General features: G+C 38.3%; 1 protein-coding gene across 2 annotated transcripts in view; it reads right to left on the bottom strand.

The window, feature by feature from the left end:
* SND1 (staphylococcal nuclease and tudor domain containing 1) overlaps positions 1 to 20,590 on the bottom strand; it is a 547,109-nt gene that overhangs the window by 510,695 nt on the left and 15,824 nt on the right. Inside the window, exon 1 of one of the 2 annotated variants that reach the window (XM_056799670.1) lies at positions 5,763 to 5,846. The exons of the other annotated variant lie outside the window; for it this stretch is intronic. The gene's annotated coding sequence lies outside the window, so the exon portion shown is untranslated. Of the gene's footprint in view, positions 1 to 5,762; positions 5,847 to 20,590 lie in introns of those variants that run through there. 2 annotated transcript variants of the gene reach the window in all.

Here is a 20,590-nt window from a genome sequence, read left to right as displayed (position 1 = left end):
TATGCTACCTACTATGAAGAACATCTCTGAGAAAATGTTCTTTGAATTTGATAAATTAATTGATCTCTTTGTATTCCAGATACCCCAATACCAGCCAGCTGGTAATTTTGTTCTACAACTAAACACAGAGACACACTAACTTTATTGAAATAAAAAAGTTAATGGTCTAGTTGGAAGGGTAGTAGCTCTTAAGGGGTTTAAATAAGGCCAGTTTTTCCTCTCAACTCCAAATATCATCCAAATAGCTTCTATATTCCTGAGACTTCGGCTTTAAGCTCCACAAGGGCAGCTAGCTTAAGAAGTACATAAAGTATCAGCTAAATAGAAAGCCATAGTCAAAAGAATGTGAATAAATCAAACGCTAAAAGTGATGTGAAAAGAGAATGCAGACAAAATAAAAGCACAGTGGCCCAATCTGGATCAAAGGAGTATCCAAAATGGTTTATCTCAGTATACTAGATATGAGGTTCAGATGCTAAGCACTAAAGGAAACCAGCTGACTTATAAAGCTGAAAGCAAAGGTCGGGAGGGTCCTAGGGCTAGTTTAAAACTACAGATTTTTCAAAAGTGTTGAAAAGATGTCATGAGGAAGAAAGGAATCCATGATACAAATGATATCTAAAAGTATCAGGAAGGATGACAATACCAAAAAATAAGATGAGGTTTTAGCAACAAGAAAGTTCTTTAACTGAATCACTATCTTTTTTTAAATACCATATCATAGAAGGAACCATGAAAGCCACTACAAATTAAAGATTAAAAAGACAGTAAACCAAAAAAAGACTCTTAACAATGCAATCTGGAAACTAGTACTTTCCATAATGTTACTCCTATTGTTCAGGCATTTTTCAATGGTGTCTGACTCTTCGTGACTCCTTTTGGGGTAAATTAAGGCACTGTGCCAAGAGAATGAAGAGACCAGAAACAAATAGGATTTTTATTAGGTCACTGAGCCCAAAATCAATTATTGAAATAGAAATGGAGGGATGAGGAAAGTGTTAATTAAGGTCAGATAAAAAAAGTTCGATAAGGAGCTAGACACAGCAATGAATTAGATGTTGACTAGGAAAAGAGCAAGTAAAGAAGATGAATAAAAAGTAATGGAGTGAAACTAAATTGGTGGGGGGTGGGGGGTGGGGTCAGGAGAAGGAAAAGATAGATTTTAGAATGCATCAGGAAAAGGCTTCCTGGCAGTCAGCAGTCATCTCCACAGGGGAGCACCATCCCTTGAGAATTTAAAATTTATCTAGACAAGGAATAGGCAATTCTGAAAGAGGTTAAGATATGTGGTCCAGGAGGTTTTTCCCAGGAAGCCCGCCAACTGCACATTTCCTTTAGGCAGGCAGCTGGCCTTAAAAAGCAAGGGCCTTGCCTAACTTAGAGAAATCAGCATTCATCTAAAATGAAAAAAGGGCATGGCACTACAAAGCACAATTTCCCACTCCTTCAGCACACTGATCTATCATTTAGACTATCTGACACAGTAAAAAGATGTAAGGCTTTATACAGTTATTTTCCCAATTTCTGAATCATCAAATTTTAAAGCTGGAAAGGACATTATAATATTGCCCTATTTCAATCCTCTAATTTAACTGTTCAAAAAACTCCATAAAAATTATTATCTGAGAAATTCAGCTAATTAGAAGCAGAGCCAAGAATAGGCCCTAGCCCTTTTTCTACTATTTTTAAAGAGAAGCATTTGAGGAGCTTAAAATAATTTTAAAATTATTTTAGGGGAGAGGTGAGATTTGTGATTTCACTGAAGCAGAAAATTCCCTCTACCAGTAGATGGGAGGTAACCTAAGAATCCTAAAGAGTTGCCTAAGACACAGACAAATTAAATGACAAGCAGGTGACCAAGACAAGACCTTAAGCATTACCCTCTTGACTCCAAAACCATCTCTGTCCTTAGAGATTCTTCCTCTCATTTTAAAATTATACTATCAATATATCTGTAATAATCCACTGATTCAATAAACTACAGAGAAAGCCAGCATCTTTCCAAGTGGCAGCAATGAAGTTACAATGGTCAAGATTCACTAAGCCATAATCCAAAAAACAATAATGTATTCAAGGGCTATAACAATACACCAATAAATACTTGCTGCCATCCTGCTAGACAAAAGGTATTATATTAGTCCCAAGCCCAAAGACTCAGACAGACATCTGGGAATACAAACAAGACTCAGATTTGAGAAAGACGGGAAGATGCCAGCATTGGGTCTACTCTAAGACTAGAGAGTTGCAATGGCAAAAAGGATTCCACAAAGTCACAATTATGGAGAATGTAAGTAGTTCTTCATTTTTATTAAAGGAGAGAGGCTAGGATTGGAGAAGAAAATAAAAAGTGGAAGAAAGAAATGGCCATTTTTCCAGGTACCAAAGATGAATAATATAAACCTGAAAAGCCTCTCACTATTTAAGATACTTTCCCAGCCAATAAGGAAACAATAATTATTAGGTGTCTACTGTTTCCCAGGGATTGTGCAAAGTTCTTTACAAATATTATTTCAATTGGTCCTCATGCTAACTCCGGAAGGTAGGTGCTATTATTATCTCCATATTACAGTTGAGAAAACTGATGCAAACAGAAGTTAAAGGACTTACCCAGGCCACAAAACTAGTAAGCATCCAAATCAAATTTGAACTCAAATGCTACTGACTCCAGATCCAGGACTCTGACAACTGGACCACCAGCTAGCTGCCTCCAGTCATGCTATCTATACATATTCATGTTCAATGAGTTAACTTTTAAGACAGGGGCTTTAGGTGAGGCATAAATCAGGTGCTATCCAAGGAAGTAAAAATACTACCATTCATTTACATGGTGCTTTCTAGTGTGAAAATTGCTTTATGTATATTTTCTCCTTTAGTCCTTGCAACAGCTTATGGAGGTGGGCATGGCATAAACTAACCCCATTCTAATGTTGAGGAAATAGTAGCCTGAAGAATTTAAATGGTTATAGGACTTACATGGCCAAAGGATATAAACAATTTTCAAAAGTATACCTATATAGAAGATTTCTTCAAATCACTGAGAAATCCAAATCTAAATGACTCACCTTACAACAACAAATTAGAATGTGAGATCCTTGAGAACAGGAATCAGCACTTAGCACAATGTCTGATACATAAGACTTAAATGTTTTTTCATTCAGTTTCCAAACACTATCTCTCATATGGGTCAAGCCAATAGGACCAACAAGGCACTGGCATATAAAAGCCCAAAAATTCTGCTTCTAATACCCCTGTCATTTAGGCTCCCAGTGAATAAAGCACTGACCCTAAGTCAGGAAAAATGAAATTCAAGTCTAGTCCCAAACATTTAATGGTTATGGTACCCTACAGACAAGTCACTTAAAAAATGTTTCCTCATCTGCAAAATGGTGGCATAATAGCACCTATCTCCTATGGTTGTTTTGAGGACAAAATAAGATAATACTTATAAAATGCTATGTAAATTCAAGTGCTATATAAATACTAGCTATCATTATCATCATTACTGAATCTCCTCCTTTAACTAAAGGCAGCTCACTAAATAAAACACACACACACACACACACACACACACACACACACACACACACTCCGGTGGAACACAATTTATTATCATTCAAATAATCTGTCACACTAAGCCTGCATGTCAGTCCATAACTACAACACAGAAATATGAGAGGCAAAGAAGGAGCAAGAAATTGGCTTGGTGAACAAAACAAACATAGGCTAGATAGAAGATTCTATCAAAAGAGTGATTAAACTAGATTAACTCTATGATACTTACAACTCTGAGAGTATAAATCTGCAAATCAACAATGCCATGAGCTTCAAATTAATACTTTTTCTTATTATTCCCTTTCTAACTAGGAGTTTCTCAGCAAAGAGTTCTCAAAAACTATAGTAAGAAAACTCTTTCAAGTGTAAAAAATTCAGTTACATGTGAAAAATTCAGGGTAGGGGTGGTGGTAGAAGGGTGAGGGATACCAGGGAGAAATTATGGCACTGTTAAAACAAAAGATATCAATAAAATTTATTTTTTTAACTATACAAATGTGCAATATGCCACATTCAGTCAGCATATGGCAAATGGAGAGATGAGGATAAGCTATTTACTTTTAGTACTTCTATTCCCTAGCCAAAAGAAGTCTGAAAGGCCTGGACAAATTTGCCTCAATATCCTGCCAAAAGAAATGACCCAGATTAATCCCATCAAATCTTACTGAGGGAGGGCAATAGGAAGAGAAAGAGAAACGCTATAATATCCTTTCCAATTTCTTACTCTAATCTGCTACCCATAGTCCATCCGCTATCATTCTCCTACCCTACTTCCCCCATGTCAAATCTCCTTTTTCCTTTAATGAACAGCCTACGTTTCACAATTTATTGTCTTAAAAACAAAATTCTTACCTATTGGATTTGCAACCCATCTCCTATACAAAAATGCCATGCCACCAAAATAAACAGAAAAGTGAGTAAGTAGCAAAATTTCTATATTGTTGAGAATAGTAACATCCTTTTTTATAGCCCTAGAAGAGAAGCTAAAAAAGAAACAGGTTACATGGATGTGTAAGAAAGTAAGCCCTTAGAACTAGAAAAAGAATGAAGTAGTGCCAGCACTAATGAACAACTGTCAACCCCCATCTGCTATTCAGAGGCACAGCTCTATTTCCCCAGTATCTTCAAAGCTTCCTTACAACATTCAATTTAGAAAAATGACCTCGGATAAATAGTGTTGATAAATAAATGTATCTATAATAATCTTTGAAATGCCTGCCCATCAAACAGTAACTCTTCACAGTAAATCAGTATAAAAAAAAGAAAAAAAGCTTTGTTTATTTTATCCATGAGTATAATGATGATACTCTGGGGTAAGAAGACATTAAAATATTCACATTTGTTGCAAAAGGCTTCCCACTAACAACCAGGTTAGCTAGAGAGTGTGAAGTATTATTAGTTCTAATAAAGCTGAGGAAACATTAGGGAGGGTAAAGAATTAGCTCCCAGGTCACATGATTCATAAAACTTTTAATTTCAAACTTTCCCCTACATTTCCACTACACCCATCCTAATCCAGACCTTCACAGAATCTCCCGGACAACCTACTGCCTTAATCCAAGATTTATGAACTTTTCGAAAAATATAGTCTTAGTAATTTTATTTCAGTATAATTGGTTTCCTTTGCAACCTATGTTATTTTATTTTATGCATCTAAAATTTTTATTCAGAGAAGAGGTCCATAATCTCCACCAGATAGCCCAACAGGACTTAGTTCTAGTGTGAACCTTATCTAAAGAGAAACTCTCTTAACATTCCCTACCAATGGTTGACAAGCCTTCAACCAAAGACCTCTAGAACTAAAAGGTTATCAGAACTTCCTAAGGCATCCCACTTCACTTATATAAAGCCTCTAGGTCTTACTTCTGAGTAAGTAAACAAAGTCTAATCCCTCTCCCTCATCAATCAATAAGCATTTGTTATATATCCTAGGGTTGTGGTGAGGACCAAGGCAGATGATATATATAAATATGCTTAGCACAATGCCTGGCACCTAATAGAAGGTATGTAAATGCTAGTCATCATTACTGTTACTATTAGTTAAACATGTCAGGTCCTGTGCCAAGCACTGAAGATAAAAGAACAAAGAACAAAAGAGCCCCTACTCAACAAGGTGCTTACATTCTAAAGAGGAGACAAGCACACACACAAGTATATATCGACACAGAGTGAGCAAATACAAATAAACATAAACTAATTCAATGCTTTACTTATCGAGAGTGCTATCCTCCTACACCCATGTCTTCCTGGGTCAAATGTGGCCTGACTAGGGCAGAACACAAAGGCTAGATTGTTGCATCAGCAGAGGGCAGAGAAACCATCAACTCCATTCTGAAAACCTAAGATTGCATGATGGCCACCTTTGGCAACCTCATTATATTACTGATCCCTATCAAATTTTCAGTCTACTAAACTTGAAGATCCACTCCTACATACACAAACTGACATCTACCCATACTTCTTAAATCTTACATGTCTGAAGTTTTTTTTCAAACCTAAATATAAGACTTAGCATTTATCTTCTCACCTGTATAACTGTAACAGCTCCCTAAGTTGTCTTTCTGATGCCAGTTTATCTCCTGATCTATCTACCAGACCATTATCTGAGTAACACTATGATTTTGTCATTTCCTAATAATCTAAAAACTTCAACAACTCCCAAGTGCCTTCCAAATAAATAAATGTCCTGAACTCAACACTCTCAGATTCCAATTTACCAGTCTAGCTTTACCTCATTTTACCCTTCACATACTCTATTGCCCTGTCAAATCAAACTATTCTCTAACCCTTCTCATTAACTCATCTCTGTGTTTTTCCCTATTCCTGGAATACTCTCTTCCTAATTTCCATCTGCTTAAATCCTTCCCTTTCTTCAAGTCTGTAAGGATGATATTAGAAAATAAGTATTGTTTTATTAGTTTAGAGGTAAGAAATAAAGTGGCTGGCTTGAGACAAGAATTGGAGTTTGAAGCAGAGCTGAGAGAGCATGTCGATTTCAGATGTTGACAGTTATAGCCATTTTTCTGTGTCAATTACTCTCTCTGGCAGTTGGGAGTTGATCTCTGATGATTGGCAAAAACACACACTCAGAGACCCTCGGGGCTGGAGGAAATAACATCTTTGCCTCTCTGAGGAAAAAATATGAAGGAGCTCAGTGTTTTCCTTTCCCAACTTGGGAAACACTACTGACTATCTAATGCATTTTGTTTTGTTTTTTTAATAGACTGGCTTATATTTGAGAAGACCAAAGAAAAATCTGGTCTTTGGTTTACTTGATCCTTGTTGAGACTCAACCAGCTAGCCTTTGCTATTTTATAATTTGAAGGCGAAGTCAAGATTTATAAGTATAATAGTGGTAGTTTTTATTTAGATAGTATAAATGTGGCTTAGTCAGATAAGGGAGGAGTAGTGTAGCCTGTGAAACACAGGAGAAGCAGTTCCTTTCGAAACAGAGAATTTATTTGGATGGATTTTGAATCCCTTAGAATTAGAAATCCTTCTTTGTCCTTATATATTTCAATAAATATTTTATTTTTATAATAAGAGTCTCTTTAGTGTCCTTGCACCTGGCCCTAAAGGGAAGTTCACATTTGAGCTTCACTTCATCACTGAGGATACTTTTGATTACATCTATCAAAAGTATCAGAACATTTTGAACCTATATTGAACAGTTTTGATTACATCTATTTTGTGTAGCTCACCATCGTCATTTATTTTTATAAGACCCAATTCAGACACCATCTGCCAGGAGCATGCTCTAGTGCACCTCCATCTTCCCCCATCAAGTATCAATATCCTCAAATTTCATTAAAGCTAGAAAGGATGTTAAAAGAAATTGTCCAATCCAAATTAATCATTTATCAAGCAGCATTAAGACCCCCAAAAGCAAAATGACTTGATTGTGGCCATATAAGCAGTAAATGGTAGAACTTAGAATTAGGTGTCATAACTTCAAGTTCAAGAATCCATTTTCAACACTCAATCCAGAACTTTGCATGGTTCTCTTTTATGCAAATATCTCATTTTCCACAGTATTTGCTTTTTGAGTGAATCAAAAAGCATTTATTAAGCATTTAATATGTGCAAAACATTGAGGGAAGTCCCTATATAAATAAATTTCTATTCATATGAGACAATACATATCAAAGCTGTTTCAACTACAAGTCATAGGAAAAAGTACAATGGTTCTTAGGTTGCTACAGCAAAGCAGATGACAGTGCATATTGTTTCATGTCTATCATTTGTTAACACTAGAAAGACTGGAAATTTAAGAAGAGTCCCTGAAAGATCTTTTATCCATAGTGAGTGTAGGTGTGTTGTGTGTGAGAGAGAAAGAAAAAAGGTGAAAATTTTTTTATTTCAAAGTAAAATCATATGACTATTAATGAATGACTAGTTTCTTTACCTTTTGCTTTGTATTACTTGTAAGACAGAAAGAAGAGTGACAAGGGCTAGGCAAGTAGGTTTAAATGACTTTCCTGGGGTTATAAGCTATAAAGTATCTAAGGTTAGATTTAAACCCAGATCCTCCTAACTACAGGCCTGGTTCTCCATCCACTATGCCATTGATGGCAAACCTATGGCACAGAGTGCTCTCTGGGGGCACTCAGTTGTCCCCTCCCCCCAGTTTGTTACTAGAAAGCAGAAGGACTTGGGCAGAGCTGTTCCCCTCCCCCTCTGCACCACACCTGACAACAGTTTTTCACACACCCCAACCCTCTGCCCAGCAGCCCAATGGGAACACACAGGAGGTAAAGTGGACAGCTCACAGGTGGCAGAACTGAAGGGGAGAGGAGTGCTCAGGCCACTCCCCTCCCCCTTCTCTACATGCCCTTCACTCACTTCACCCATCCCTCCACCCAGCAGCCCAATGGGAACATTTCCTCCTTCCCCTGTGTAGGACAAGGGGGAGGCAGGGTATACCTGGCACTGGGGGGGGAAGGGGGGGAGGGGAAGCCTGGCACTCCATCTCTAAAAGGTTCACCATCATTGCACTATGCTATTAGGTATCCCACCTTATAGTGTTAAAAAGAAAATCTATTCTACAGTGGTACCTTGATACACAAGCACCTTAATTCACTGGCAATTTGAGATACAAGCAGTCATGATTGGGATTTTTTTGCTTTTAGTCACCACCTTCTACTAGATAGCCTTCCGAATGTGCCATTTCACAAGTTACACAAGGCTGTCTCATTTAGTTCAGTGTTTATCTGGCCGTGTAAGCATCTGTACTGAATTGCTTTTGCTTTCTTCTTTATTTTTGCCTTTATTATCAGTTTTGGGGCAAATTTCTTAACTTTTAATCTTGGGTCTCAACAACGGAGGAATTGAAGGAATTACAGCATCGGCAACATATGGAGGTTTTACAGGAAATTAGTGGGGAGGAGCCCAAGATGGGTGGGGTAATCAGTACAAATGAGATTAAGGAAATGTTGAGGATTTGGGGAAAAAATTAAAATTTATTGAAAAGATACACTCAGAAAAAAGTTGCAATAGGTCATGCATTAGAGCTGTGTAATGACACTTGTTTCATACATGCGTAGAGAGTAAGTTATGTTAAGCAATAGCACACGAGATGAAAACCTTCTCTGCCAGCATCTTCGCCTGACCTTGAAGGTAAATAACATTTCATAAGCAAGTTTATTTCTTTACATTCTTTATTATCTATAAATATTTGTTATTTATAAAATACATTTTCATATTTAAAAGCATATGAAACAAAAAAATTGTGTGGTTTTTTGGGACCATAAGAGATTAATTGCATTTCCATTCATTTAAATGAGGAAATTCAATTTGACACATAAGCAAACTGAGTTATGAGCTTGACCATGGAACTAATTAAACTCATGTGTCAAGATACCACTGAATTTCTGATGTTGAACCATTTGAAAGTGCCCAACAATTTTCTTTTCTGGGTCTTCATAGCTGCAACTGTACCACATGTAGGGGCTGCTTTATGATGCTTCATCTCTTCTTCCAAAAGCATTGAGACTTTTTAAAATCTATCTTTAATCCAACTAGACACGAGAGCCAAACTTTTGTTGCAGACAGTAGTGTGCTTGTAAATATGACAATTGGGTCTCCCTTCTCAGCCCCCAAAAATTGAAGACATGATAGATCTGCATTATTAACATTCTCTTCATCTTTCTTAACTCTACATAATCAACAAAACAATAAATCAAGATCTGCTTTGTAGCTACTCAAACTAAATAACAATTGGCTTGAAAGTTCCAGCTGGTTCCAGCACACTCCTGTTTGCAGCTGTACAGAGAAAAAAACTCCAACCAGCTCCAAATTCAGTAAGTTTTATAATATACCATGATGTAAATGTTGAGTTTATATTAACCCACTTGAATATTGGTCATTCAGGTGTTCATCTTCCCTGATTTATTTTATACACTTAGCAAAAAAAATTAGTTTTTCTGTCTGAATTATCTTGTCATTTCTGAATGTCAAAATGTCAAAACAACTGGATTTACCACCACTAATCTATAGAAAGAAAGGTTCTGAATAATTTTCCTTTACTCTGCTACAATGCTGAACTACCAATAGGAATCTCTTTATGAAGAACAAGTCCTGTCAATTTGACCTTTGGAACATTTCAATATACTTCCTTCAGGCCTCTAATATAAATACTACCCTGATGTATCACCCCACACCAGGACTATTAGAATAGCCTGATGGTGATTTGCCTGCCCTGAGATTCTCCCCACTCCAATCCATACTCCATTCAGCCAAAGTGATTTTCCAAGAGCACAGGTCTGATTCAGTCACTCCCTTACTCCATAGACTCCAGTGATTCTCTCCTTCAGAGAGAGCACCTTCAGAATCAAATACAAAATTCTCTATTTGATATTTAAAGTCCTTCACAAATTCATAAAAAATGCCACACTCAACTAAGCTAGATATATTAAGCAAAGGGAACACAATTCATGTCTTCTTTCCCCATTCTCCCCTATTACAACTCACAGAGGCAATTCTATACACATTGTTTCTATCTTGAGGATAGTCTGGAGAGACTACCGATAGAGGTATATAAAGTATAAAAGTATATGGTAGATATAAAGCTTCTTTAGTAGTATAGGCAATTGGTAATGAAGGCTTGATATGAATGAATTAAAAAGTTATCCTGATTCTGTCTGGAATCTATTAGATATAGCCCCTATAAAGATAATCCTAGAAAAGTTATTTCTAATCAGATATTTTTAAAATGGATGCAGTATGAGGTAGCTAGGTGACTCAGTGGTTGGAGAGCCAGACCTAGAGATGGGGTCCAGGTTTCAAATCTGGCCTCAGACACTTCCTAGTTGTGTGATCCTGGGCAAGTTGCCCCCTTTGCAAAGGTCTTACCATTCTTCTACCTTGGAACCAATACTTAGTGTTCATTCTAAGACAGAAGGTAAGGGTTTAAGAAAAGAAAAATTAATAAAATGCAGTGTTCTCACTTATTCCTCTTCTGTGGCTAAGATATAATGATTACAGGCCAGCAGCAAACTCTACAAAGATTTCTTACACTTCTAAACTAAACTTTCTTTCCCAAACTGACCCTTCTTCTCAGGACAAAAAAGTTCATTCCATTTAAAAGCATCTTGAGATCAAAAATAATAACTGTTTGTTGAATTCAATTGATTTGAGTTCAAAACCCCATGTTGTAAACTGATCAGACTCTGGTGATATATTTATAGATCCTTTCCTAATCCTTAATTCTTCTCTCCTCAATACAGCACCTGAACCCCAATTCCTAACCACACAAACTGCTTTCCACCCCCTTCTTCTGAGTCTGGCCTATGCTCATTTCTTTCTTGGATTTCTCCCCCAAGCCTGTCCTTCATTCACTCTCTAGACTTCCTCTTTTCTGGTACTTCTATAGCATTATCCTAATAGGATTCCCTGCCTATAATCTCTTCCCCTCCAAACCATATGGTATTAGGTGGAAAATGAACCTTCCTAAATCACTATTTTCTAAGTACAACATTTCCCTGCTGACAATCCCTTGTTTTGGTTGTTGTTTAATCATTTCAGTCATATCCAGCTCTTCATGGCCTTCTTTGGGGTTTTCTTGGCAAAGATATTGGAGTAGTTTGTTATTTCCTTCTCCAGAAACTGGCACTAAAGATTCTCCACCATTCTAAATGTATGTCCAACTTCTTCCCCTTCTATCAATCCTATTTCCTAACTTGTTATTTCTGTCACTTCATTTAAGATCTATCAGATACTACCTCCTCCATGAACCTTTCCCTAATTCTCTACCTAAGTCAAAGTGAAGTCTTCCTCCTCCTTTCTTCATGCATCTCACTACCCTTTGTAGTATGGTTATCCATGTACCTATTTTTAGCACCTATTAAGACTACAACCTCCTTGAGAACAAGGCTCATGACATCAACAAATGTTTGTTAAATCTTGATGCAATACATTTGCATATAGTGGTCCCTCAGCATACAGTAATACACACAAGTTTACTTTGCTCCATGGCCAAGCTCATAACTCAATTTGCTTGTGTGTCAAATTGAAATTCCCCAAGAAATTAATAGAAATGCAATTAATCTCTTATGGTCCCAAAAAACCACATTTTTTTTGTTTTATATGCTTTTAAATATGAAAATGTGCTTTATAAATAACAAATAAATATTTATAGATAATAAAAATGTAAAGAAATAAACTTGCTTATGAAATGTTATTTTACCTTCAAGGTCAGGCGAAGATGCTGGCAGAAAAGGTTTTCATCTCGTGTGCTATCACTTAACATAACTTACTCTCTACATGGGATAATGTGTGAAACAAGTGTCATTACACATCTCCAATGCATGACCTGTTGCAACTTTTTTCTGAGTGTGTCTTTTCAATAAACTGTTTAGTTTTTTTCCCCAAATCCTCAACATTTCCTTAATCTCACTTGTATTGATTACCCCACCCATCTTGGGTTCCTCCCCACTAATTTCCTGTAAAACCGATGTTGTAATTCCTTCAATTCCTCTGTAGTTGGGATCCATGGTTAAAAGTTAAGAAATTTTCCCAAAAGCTGATAATAAAGACAAAAATAAAGAAGAAAGCAAAAGCAATTCAGTATAGATGCTCACATGGCCAGATAAACACTGAACTAAATGAGACAGCCTCGTGTAACTTGTGAAATGGCATATTCGGCAGGCTCCATCTAGTAGAAAGTGGTGAAAGCTTGATTCAAATATTCGCTCTTGACTAAAAGCAAAAAAATCCCAATCATGATTGCTTGTATCTCAAATTGCCAGTGAATTAAGGTGCTTGTATATCAAGGTACCACTGTACTTACACTCTCCATTTCCTCATTGACTCAATAAATCCTTCAAGATTTACTATCGTAGGTTTAGCAGAACAGACAGTCCTGGCAAAAAGGAATTTATAGTCTCATCATAGTCAAGACTGACATAACTTCTTTTAACTTTTAACCAAGTATGTGAATAAATGCTAAAATGACTTGGTACAAATAGTAAATGCTGGATGAGATCAGAGAGGAAAGGTGTCATGCCAGGAGCCATCAAGACCACGCTGTTTGACACAGTCACACGTGGAAATTGGGGACTGCAAAGCAGCCCCCAGGAAGGATGGAAATACCCACTGAAACCCTCCTAAGTGACTTTCCTTATTAACATCCCCTTATTATTGGAATTGCTATGATTATTATTCTTACTTAGCCCCAAGAAAAACAGATGAGAGCAACATGCTTGCAGGGTTAATATAGATGTCCCACTCTGTCCCCCCAGAATATTACCAGGAGATGCCACTTACAAAATTAAACCTAAGAATTCTTATATATCCACTTAGGACCCTCTTTTCTAGGTATAAAAACTTCTGACAAATCTGTGTTCTGAATTCCCTAACCTATATCTGGGTCATGTTGATTCTACCCTCTGACCCTGCACTTAGCAACAATGTTTTGTTGACTATCTCCTTAGGCTTCACATCTGTTGTTAGATTCTATGGAAACATGTATGTTGAGAATGAAACTGTGTGCCAAGTAGATATGTGATCATGAGGGTATAAATTAATAAAGCCAAGCCTCAGCCAAGGCGGAGCAATTTATCCTGTGAAACCTGTGCTAAAGGTTGAATAGAAAGCTGTGTCCCATTTTTTCAGTTGGTTACCTCATATTCTACCTATACCTCACCTTGTCTCACCATACCTGGCAATCTCTGGCAACTAATCTGCCCCTCAGGTAAATGGGCAGTTTGTCCACAGGCCTGCTATGTCTTTTCTGGCTTCCTAACTTATTGCTGAACACATCTCCCCTCAAAGAAACTATTCCTAGACCTTTCATCCCTCTTCATCTATGCATTTATTATCATCTACTGAATTATAACCTCCTTGGAAACAAGGCCCATATCTTTGTATCTGCCAGGGACCTCTAAGTCCTTCTCTAAGTGAAAAGTTGCTATTAAAAAGAGGGCAAAAAGGTCTAAAACAAAAGCATCTGACTCAGTACATTTATTGCCCAAGCCAGTGATAGCAAACCTATGGCACAGGTGTCAAAAAGGGCATGCTTACATCACCTGCCAGAGTTTGTTACTAGAAAGCCAGAGGGTCCCTGAGCAGAGATGTTCCCTTCCCCTTCCCCATGAGCCCGAGGACATTTCTCTAATCACCCACCCCTCTGCCCAGCAGCTAAATGGGAGTACTTCCTTCCTCCCCTGTCTGGGGTAAAAGGGAGGAGTTGGGGTTGGTACACTATCTCTAAAAGGCCTAGGCAATACCCAAAAATCAGACAAAAATAATGATGTAAAAAGAATTTACATTAAAAAAATAAATTTATATAAACCCTAATGTCAGCACTGTTCAGAATATACAAAATAATAATGAATGTTGTATATGATGGTAACTTAAATTCTATTTGAGTACCACCCACTATTATTATTTCCTATATTGTCTATTATTCCCATACTCTTTCACCTAAAACCTATTCTTCACCTTTTATCATAACCTCTATCTAAACACATTTATAACCTAGTGGAATTGCTTGTCAGCTCTGGAAGGGGGGAGAGACAAGGAGAGGGAGAGAAAATAAATCATATAACCATGGAAAAAAAGTTTAAAATTAAAAAAATGTTTTTAATTACCTCTCTTTAGCCCTTTAGTAAATAGCTCTAATCTCCTAGTTTATTCATATGCCTATTCCCATCCTTAGCTTTATGTCTCCAATCCCAAACCTAGACTTCGTGGTCAAATTATTTACTATTTCAATAGCTAATGCTCCCCAAATACTTTACCTTCATCTCCACATTGCATCATTCTCAAATCTATAAGCCACTCCTAACAAACTCCTCTCCTTCTATTCCACAGCTGAGAAATAACTCACAATAAGTCACAAAAATCAAGCTAACTTCATCCATTATAAATGTCCAGTGAATAATCTCAGTTGAGCCCTTTATAATGCTCAACAATTTCTGTTCTACTTACTCTCCAGAGCAAGTGTTTGAAATCTTTTCTTCTGTACCACACACTCAACAGCAATAATTACAACAGATGATCTAGCCTCCTACTGCACACTAAGAAAATATTGTCATCAACGAGCTCCTCCTACTCTCTTCCTCCATGCCTCAATCTTTCCAAGCATCATCATCCACCTTCTTTCTGTCTGGTCAAAAAAAAAAAAGTTATGCTATTTATGCCCTTGATTCCATTCCCTGGATAAAATGGCTTCTAAAGGCCCTTTCAGCTCTAAATCTTTGAACTTTTTTTTTTTTAAACCCTTACCTTCAGTCTTGGAGTCAATACTTTGTATTGGTTCCACGGCAGAAGAGTGGTAAGGCAATGGGGGTTAAGTGACTTGCCCAGGATCACACAGCTGAAAAGTGTCTGAGGCCAAATTTGAACTCAGGACTTAAAATAACTTCATAGAATGCATGACTCCATTAACTGGCATGGCAAAGAGTAAATGGATTTATAAAAATGGCTTTGGTAATTTATCAATGACAGGGTTATTTATGGACACTAAGAAACTGAGTAATGGTGAACACTGAAATTTGATCTGAGAGACCAATTACTGGGCAAATATTGGACCTCTCTAAATATAGCAAGGCCTACATTCCTCAGTGTTTGGAGAAAGGAAAAATGTACTAGGTTTCTCAGTGGATAGAACTACAGATCAGGTCTTTGGTTCAAATCTGGCCTCAAACACTTCTTAGCTGTGTGACCTTGGGCAAGTCACTTAACCTTCACTGACCAGCCCTTGCTGCTGGTCAGTCTTGGGATTGAAATAAACAAACAAAAAGAATGGACAATCTCCAGGCACATAGGTTCAAAAGAGGTAAATGGGGTTTGGGCTAAATTAGGTAGGATTTGGATAGAAAAAGAGGTAGAAGATTGTAGGTAGGAAGAACAAAGAAGCAAAGAGAAGGTTTCATGTTCTATGCAGAGAATATGCTGGATAGAGCAGCAAATGAGTCAAAAGGAAAGGTTCTGATCTTGGGCATCCTGAAAACCAAGCACAAACTTTTCAATGATAGGAACAAAAGTGATGAAAATCATTTAAAACAAGATGCTCTTTAATTAATTTGGAAATAGAACCAATATGGCAAGTGATTCATTCCACAGGCAAATGCTTGTCTCTCACACCCTCAAACTTGTGCAGTAAAAGCAAAAAACAAAAGACCAACATGGCTCAATATTTCTGGTACATTAAATCTCTCCCCTCCCAGAAGCGCTGACCAAGAGCCAAACCAGGGAAAAACAGAATCATAAAGTATTAACAGTAGAAAACATTCTACTACAACTAATCCAGGGGCTCATCATCTTTTTTGTATCATGTACTACCTTTAACAGTCTGGTGATACTTATGGATTCCTTTTAGTAATAATGTTTTAAAATGAATTTTTAAAAAAGGACTACAAAAAAATCAATTATATTGCCACACAGTTAACAAATTTAAAGGTATATTTCTTAAGGTTAATAGATACCACGTCAAAAATATCTGCTTCTCAATGCATCCTCTAATGTTACAAATGAAGAAACTGGGACCAGTCATGTATTAAAAAACAATGGATATTAGTTATCCTGCATTACAAAATCTCTTAACCCCAAGATCTTTTAACCTCTCTGGGCATCTTACAGACAAAACAAAAAACTATAACTAAGTCCCTTGAAACTGCTCTATTATATCACTTCCCACAATGTAGCTACAGATTTCTTCAACTTCTCCATCTCTCCCCTTGCCCACTCTAGACCTAGGGTCTTGGGTTTCTCTATAACTTTTCAGCACAGGTATGAAGTGGAAATGAGTAAACTCTGCAGCACCATATCACCACAGACACTCTCACTGCATCCTGGATATCTCAAGCAGGCACTCTTACTCTACTGCTCCCTGGACCAAAAAAGAAGAGAAGGGATTCCAAGAAAATATTCAGGAGTTGGCCCAGGGCATAGTTCAATTCCAATTCTATTCTTCCCCATACTATAAACTCAAAATGGACCTTTTTCAAAAATACCAATCAACAGAAATAGAAAACCTTACATTTAGGAAACCAAAAGAAATATTTCACCACAGGACAGGAAGAAGACAGAAAAGAAATCATGTTCTCAGGTTTCAGGACTACAAGGCCTTTTCCAACATTGGCCCTAAAGTGTTATGGACATCTTTATAATGCAATTATCTCAAAGATAGGGGTATATGGGGTGTTCAGGGAGGGGTAGTATGTCTGGTATGGAGGGCTTGTCATGCCCTTCTAGGGCAGCTCTCCAGCCTCTGACCCCCACCTGACACTCAGTTCTCACTTGTGGCTCCTAGCAGCTGCTAGCATGTGGCAGCGGCCACACCCCAGGCAACGACTTCGATAGGCCGGCTAAACCTTGTGAGAGTAGCCATCGGGTCATCGACCCCTGGTGAACCAGGGCCTTGCTCACCCAGCATGTGAAGACTGCTTCGGCCAAACAGACATAAGAAACCAATAAGAAGGTTCAACAACTGAGAAGGCAACACAGCAAAGCACTGTGGAATGCTATGGGCATGTTGGAGCACAAAAGACAACACGGCCATCCAATGCAGCTGAGGAAGTCTCCAGGTGTAACAACTTTTTGTGCCAATGGACCAGGCTTCCAACACCGAGAGAGTGGGACTGTCTCTGTGCATCTACTTTTCCACTTAAATCTCCTTCATGCACAAGTGTCTTTGTGCACACTCATCATCATCATAGATGAAAGCGCACAAAGACAATCGTCATCCTCGGTTTCCGAGAGACTACTACTACTATCTCAAAGATAATATTAAAAGATCAGGTAGGGAGCAGCTAGGTGGCACAATGGCCAGAGTGCCAGATGTGGAGTCAGAAGGTCCTGGATTCAAATCTGACCTAAGACACCTCCTAGCTAGCTATCTCCCTAGCTGTGATTGATCTTGGGTAAGTCACTTAACCCCTTTGCCCTAATCCTTTGTTGTAGTTGTTCATAAAACAGAAAGTAAGGTGTGGGAGTGGAGATGGGGACAGGGAGAGAGAGAGAGGAAGAAAGACAGTCTAACTTAAACTTGGCAAACGTTCCTAAATGTTTACCAAGATTATTTACATTACATCTGTATGCCAAGAATTGCAAATAAATTATCCCAAAAAGGGTACTTCCCGGAGGCGGAGTCAAGCTGATGGCTTAGAAGCAGCAAAAGTTCAGACTTCTGAAAACCCTTCCTTACCGATCACAAACTGAATGCTCCTAGGGGGCTAAAATTCAAACTTAACAATAGGACAGAGCTGGGGAACCCTCCTTCTGGACTCAAATCAAGAGGCATGCCCCCCAAAAGCCAGAATCCAAGAACACTCATGTCTAAGGGGAAGGCAGAAGGAAGGAGCAGCAACAGGAACCTCTAGGCGGGCAAAGGTGCTGGTTTGGAGGGTCTATCTTGTGAGCAGTGGGGCACTGGGCTCGGAGCGTCCAGCGCGGGAAGCCAAAAGGAAGCCAGGGAGAGACCAGGGAGCCTGAAGCCCCGTGGCTGGGTCCTTCTATCTGGCTCCAATCTCACTGGAGTTTTTTGCCTCAGGGCACATCCGGACCAACCCAGTTGAACATAATCCTATTAGGACTCCTCAGAGACCAGGGAGGCCAGGACTCCTTCCCCCCTAGAGTGCAGGGCCTCCCGAAAGGACAGGAACCTCGGGGCGAGCAAAGGCACTGGGGTAACTTGCGGACAGTGCTATACCAGGCTCAGAGCGTGGAAGTAAGGCAGCGGAGAAGCAGCTGGAGAAAACTTGAGAGTAGTAACACCCGAAACGCCAGCAGGCAGGGGAGGGCAGACACTGGGCTTCCCCAGGAAGACAGCGCAGCTGCGGAGAACGGACAATTTGCCTGGGGCTAAAGCCTTGATTGATCATTAGACCCATACACTGAGAGCCAGCCCTCCTCACTCAGATTTCTGACTGGAAAGGGGAGGAAAAACCATAGAGATGGCAAACAGTGCTCAGAGTCAGCCTCCCAACACCAAGAAAAGCAAGAAGAAGGGGGTGACTTTGGACACATTTTATGGAGCGAAAATAAAAAATACTGAGGAAATAGAAGAGGAAATACAAACAAATGCTCCAAAACCTTCCAAAAGAAATGGAAATTCTCCACAAGCTCTTGAAGAATTTAAATTGGAAATTATCAAAAACATGGAAGCCTTCTAGCAGGAAAAATGGGAAATAATACAAAAGGAACTCAGCAATCTGAGGGACCAAAATATGCAAATACAGAAACAGATCAAAGCCTCAAAAAACAGATCAGAGCAAACTGAAAAGGAAGACAACTGGAAGACAATGATCTTGCAAAAGAGCAAGTATTAATAAAGCAAAGTCAAAAGACTAAGGAATTAGAAGATAACATAAAATATCTCACTGACAAGGTTACAGACCTGGAAAACAGAGGAAGGAGAGACAATCTGAGAATCATTGGTCTACCAGAAAAGCCAGAAACAAACAGTAATCTTGATATCATTATACATGATATCATCAAAGAAAACTGCCCAGAGATTCTAGAATAAGGGGACAAAATATGCATTGAAAGAGTTCACAGAAAACCCTCTATACTAAATCCCCAAAAGACAACTCCCAGTAATGTAATTGCCAAATTCCAAACCTTCCAAGCAAAAGAAAAACTCTTACAAGAAGCCAGAAAAAGACAATTTAGATATAAAGGAACACCAATCAGCGTCACACAGGACCTAGCAATCTCCACTCTGAACAACCGTAAAGCATGGAACATGATATTCAGAAAAGCTAGAGAGTTGGGTCTTCAACCAAGAATCAGCTATCCAACAAAACTGACTATATACTTCCAAGGGAAAGTATGGGAATTCAACAAAATACAAGATTTCCAAGTATTTGTAAAGAAAAGACCAGAGTTCTGTGGGAAATTTGACATCCAAACACAAAGAGCAAGAGAAACGTGAAAAGATAAATATGAAGGAAAGGGAAAAGGAGAAAAATGTTATCTTTTTCTTTTATTCAAACTCTCTTCTATAAGGACTACATTTATATCAGATTATATAAATTAATATGTGGGGAAAATGTAACGTGTAACTCTCAAAAATTCTATGCATCATTAGAGTAGTAAGACGAATCACGCATAGGGAAAGTTGGGGGCATCAAGACGATATGGAGAAGGGGGGGGGGAGAAAAAGGGAGGAGGGAATCATTGATGGTACTAATATATACTCCAAGAAATAGAAAACAAAACTAAATAGAATAATCTTTCTCACACAAAGATACACATGAGAAGGGGAGGGGAAGAATTCTCCTATAAGAAGGAAGAGGAAGAGAGTTTTTACTTAAACCTTACTCTCAGTGAAATCAACTCTGAGAGGGAAGAGCATCTAGATCCATTGGGATCTTGAATTCTATCTTATCAAACAGGGTAAGGGAGAAGAAAAAACCAAGGGAGGGAAGGGGGAGGGAACAAAAAAGGAGGGGCTAGAAAGGGAAACATATCAAGGGAAGGGACTGGGGGACTTGATTTAAAGTAAATCACTGGCTTAAAAGGTTATAGCTGAAGAAGAAAGGTCAGAATTAGGGGAGGATATCAAAATGCCAGGGAATCCACAACTGACAATCAT

This window comes from Monodelphis domestica, chromosome 5 (assembly GCF_027887165.1).
Source record: "Monodelphis domestica isolate mMonDom1 chromosome 5, mMonDom1.pri, whole genome shotgun sequence".
Classification (NCBI taxonomy): Eukaryota; Metazoa; Chordata; class Mammalia; order Didelphimorphia; family Didelphidae; genus Monodelphis; species Monodelphis domestica.
The sequence above is the reverse complement of the archived record's forward strand: the minus strand, read 5'-3'. Positions and strand labels throughout refer to the sequence as shown.